The following is a 5,367-nucleotide window of genomic DNA, read 5'->3' on the forward strand; positions in this document are numbered from 1 at the left end:
GCCAGAGCGCCCCAAACCCACCTCTGAAGTTTAGGGGCTGGCGCCCCGCGCCACCCATAGCACTAGGGTCGCCTGCCCCCCTCCAGTTTGTCGTCGATTGCCCCGTTTGAGTTCGTTTAAAGTGCACCTTCACTCCTTTCGATTCTAACTAATCTAAACTACTTCTAAACACCTAAAATCATTCCTAATTCAAATTCAAATTCAAGGTAGAGTTAAGAGTTAAGTTTTGAGAATTCTTTTGAACATTCTAAGAAAGTCCCTTTGAGTCATTTTGTGGAGTCTTCTACAACTTATAGTAACTTGTTTCAAGACTCGAGCAAGCAAGTGTGAGGATGAGGAGAATGTACTCATGAGTCTACTTTATCATCATGAGATCTTTCGTAGCATGAACCATAACTCTTAAATTCATAATTCACATTCAAGAGAAAGTTAAAAGTAGAGTTCAAGAAAGCCTTTGGGTTAAATTGTGAATCCTTTGAGATCAACTATTGAATTGAACTAAGTTTTTTTGAGAAAGTAAATAAGAGAATGAGAAGAGTTGTATACATGAGTTCCATTTAGTTATGTATACCTTCGAGTCGAGTTGTTCATGCCCATAACTTCTGCATGAACTCCATCAGTTAAGTACCTTTGAGAGGAGTAGTATCTTCAAGTTCTAAGTCTTGAGTATTGAGTTCTATCTATGGTTATTGAAAACCTTGCATTGAGTCGTTCATGTCCATAATTCGGCATGAACCATATCTTAAGAAGTCTTTTACAAATGGTTAACCTTTGTTTTAAGACTTAAGCTTTGAGTTCAGTTAAGAGTAAAGAGTAAATTTTGAAGTTCTTTTCTTCAAAGAAACATATGGGGACTAAATATTCCTAAAGAGTTTATAAATATTTTCACATTTAAATAAAAACGGAAACTGAAATTTCCAAAGAGCTTTTGGGCTAGTTTTCAGAAAAGAGTAATCGCTTTCTAAATTAAGCAAGAGAGGAAACTGAGATTTCCAAGATAACCTTTGGGCTAAATTTTTGAGCAATTATCTCAAATCAGCAGAAAGAAGTATGTTTTTAAAATATAAGAGCTTTTTGGGAGTAGTATTGAGCACCGATATGGGGGAGAGTTCAGACAACTCACAACCCCCATAAACCATGTAGCCACCATGGGTAGAAAAGGGTCATACTTTTTAGATGAATCATTTTCACAATAGACTAGTGGATCCACTTAGTAGTTTTAGGTCCTATACCTTTGGCCGAGTATAGGATGCACTGGCAGCGTGAGGAAGATCGATGTATCATCACAATAGCTCTTATGTGATGGTTGTTGGTTAGAGAAACTCCGACATAAGTTATTGTATTTTTATATACATCAGTTTATTGTATTTTTACATACATTTCAGAGTTATGTTGTATCCTTGCATACACATAGTTGACAACATGTTTTTAAACAGTTTGTTTATTTATATTGCACTTGTTTTAAATTGCTTTATATTGAAATGAGTTCAGTCATGTTGAGTTGAGTACCCAGAGTCGAATATCATATCTTTGAATTGAGTATCTTATCCTTGAGTACTTCTAAGTTGAGTAGTTTAAAGTATCCTTGAGTATTCCTTGAGTTGAATAAGTTTGGAAAAAGGTAAGTATGTTTCCTTTTATTCAAGTTTCAAGCTTATGTTATGTTTTAGAATTCCCCTTACATGCTCGTACATTTCACGTACTGAGCCATTTGGCTTACATCTTCTCATGATGCAGACACAGGTATTCAGGATCATCAACAGGAGCTTCGTAGATACATTCGGGAGTTCGAGTTAGCTATGGTGAGCATCCTTGTTTCCGGAGAATTTCATTTTCTTTCAGTTGTTAGGAGGTCATGGGTCTTTTCCCGACTTCCTTCATTGTCAGTTAGAGGCTTCATAGATAGTCAGTATAGGTGAGAAGTCTGTATTATTCATTTATTTTATTAAATGTTTTAAAGACTTAAGTTGCCTATTTTTATGGCGAGTTGAATATGTTATTTTTATTCTAAGTTGTTCATTTGAATTAAAGTTTTGTAAAGTTGATTTTATTGAATTTTATTTCAGTTTTAAGCTTTTGCATGCTTAAGGTAGTCTTCCGCTTGTAATCAGCCAAGATGAGGGTTCGCTTGGGGACCAACAATGGTTCTTGAGTGCCGGTCACGTTCAAGGTGTAGACTCAGGTCGTGACAGTAAAATATGTACTACATAATTTAAAAATTCCTTAAAATTTCTAGGGAATCACTACATAGGCCAAGGCCGTAGTCTATGGAATATTGTCATATTTTTTGTGTTTTATTATGATTATTGGAAAATAATTAGGTTAATATTTTTATTTAGCTATTTATGCTTTTACTTGAAAATCAAATTTAATAAATACTATAAAGATAATTTTATTTGTAGATTTGATTAACAAGTGGTAACACTAACACCATGTAATATTGTCTTGTCGATATTTATAATAATATTTTAAAATTATAATTTAATATAAAAATATACTTTTAAGAAAAGAGAGTTGGCCTGGAAAAGTCCGTAGCCCACGTACTTGTGAGCTGAGCCGATCATTTTTTGGCCACATCAAAAATGGGCTTGCTCGGCCTGACCCGTCAAATTTCAAAGCATGTATGGGTTAACCCGGATGGGATGGGTCAGCCCATATTGACAACTCTAACTATAGTCATGAAGCGCAATTAGATAAACTATAGTTATGGAGCGTTATTTGCTTAAATATGTTTGCCACATATGAAATTTACTTTTTTACTCCGAACTCGAAATGAGGCAAACTTGGTGGCATTGGAAAGATGACTCAAAGACCTTTGATTTGATAGGTCATGGGCCACCTAATTCGTTATGTGCTGAGAGATATGGTAGTTTGAAGTTGACCCAAGTAAAATCTCATATTGAAACTCAATCGGTAAGAAAGCTTTCAACCCAACTTTGTGCTAGGGGATTCTGGTGACCTTAATTCATATCCAAAATCATTCTCACACTGAAGAATTGACCTTAACACCTAATAACAATTAAGAATTACTACGATCTTCTTCACGAATAAAGAATGGTTGAAGTTTTAACTTAGAAATTTTTGGAGTGTTACAATCCGCCCCTGCCTTCTACCTAATATGGTACAGCTGGTCTCTTTTGGCTTCGTTCACTTCAATTTTCCTCGTGCCAATTTGCATAAAATCATCTAATAAGATCAAAACAATCCAATAACAATGTAAGCAACACAAATATGATCAAAATATAAGGTGATAATGTACTAGAAATATTGACTGTTTATACTATTAATTATTGGTGCAGTGTATACATAGTTGTATATACACAATTTTATACTATTTATACAATATTGAAACATTACATAACTATTTATACAATATCGATAAATTACATATGCATAAGACCATTTTGTTGAAATTTTTTTATCGCCAATACAGTTACTTAAGAAATCCTAGATTATTTTTCTTAATTCTTCCAACTAAACCTCTTGGTTGAAGTCATGATAAGGAAAAAGACTCTCAATATAAAATCATAAGTAATAAACTTTGAAGATAAAAATACCTTTCTCCTAACAAATTCTAAGTTATGACTTTTAATTTATAAATCACAAGTTATAAATTCATCCAATCAAACTCAATGCATTACATAACATCCCATATGTGCCCAATATTCATTGTCTAATAATCCATGCATTATTATTCATCGCATAATAATCTATTCAGTACTATTATTCACATAGTATAAACAATCTTGAATCATAAATCATACGTATAACTAGTATGTGAACTTAATGAAGCAACATCAGTTTGTTTCGGATATATTCATGATAGCAAAATAAATATCTAAAGAAAGTCCAAATCATGTAACAGTTTTATGACTAGTGCAAATAGGTTTTGTAGTGTAATATAAAAAGGAAAATAATATCTCAAATAATTTATTCTACAAATTTTGTCCACACAAATTCAAATTATTGTTTGATTGAAATGATCCTTGGACATATATTAAGAGGCAGAGCTAGGTGGGGTTCATGGGTTCGGACGAATCCATTTCGTAGACCCTATATTTGTATTAAAAAATTAAATAAATATATGTATATAAACATGTGAATCCCCAAACAAAATTGATTTAGAACCTCCAAACTCCTAACCTTGATTTCACCTCTAGACTGATATTATATATAACCAATCAATATCAACCAACAACATAATTTTTCTTTTTAACTATATAAATATCAAGCAACAATGTAAAAATATCGTCTAAAAGATATTTATAGATAAGCGTTTGATATTAAGCTATAAATATACTTAATTGTATTCTAATTATCTTACATTTTGCTAATTTATTTATCACGAATTATAACACTCATTAATTATGACGATTTGTATATTCATTTGTGTAGGAAATGGCTGGATGTTAAACGGGAAAATAAATTTGCGGAATAGATGTTGTTATAAGTTAAAAAAATATTACAAAGAGGTAAAACATAACATAGAATATTGATTTCGATAAAGCTTGACTTTTATAGTGAAATGTTATAATAGAGGTGTTTATTATTATGTTATTGAGCAGATCTGACTGTATTTGAGTAGATAATTTACTTTTATCAAGATTCCAATAAATTAGCGGAGGTGACACTACATCAAAATGATATTTAGCGGCAATTAATAATGGTAATAATGATAAAGGTTTTATCATTTTTTGTTAATATATATATATATATATATATATATATATATATATATATATATATATATATATATATATATATATATATATATATATATATATATATATATATATATATATATATATATATATATATATATATATATATATATATATATATATATATATATATATATATATATATATATATATATATATATATATATATATATATATATATATATATATATATATATATATATATATATATATATATATATATATATATATATATATATATATATATATATATATATATATATATATATATATATATATATATATATATATATATATATATATATATATATATATATATATATATATATATATATATATATATATATATATATATATATATATATATATATATATATATATATATATATATATATATATATATATATATATATATATATATATATATATATATATATATATATATATATATATATATATATATATATATATATATATATATATATATATATATATATATATATATATATATATATATATATATATATATATATATATATATATATATATATATATTACCATTAAAAGCTATTTTTATTGTAGTGTGGTCCATTTTTTTAACTAATTATTTAGACGTTCGAAGTTTGACTGTCTTATTTTGATTATA

The sequence above is a fragment of the Solanum tuberosum genome, unplaced genomic scaffold, assembly GCF_000226075.1.
Source record: "Solanum tuberosum cultivar DM 1-3 516 R44 unplaced genomic scaffold, SolTub_3.0 scf00469, whole genome shotgun sequence".
In the NCBI taxonomy this organism is placed as follows: domain Eukaryota; kingdom Viridiplantae; phylum Streptophyta; class Magnoliopsida; order Solanales; family Solanaceae; genus Solanum; species Solanum tuberosum.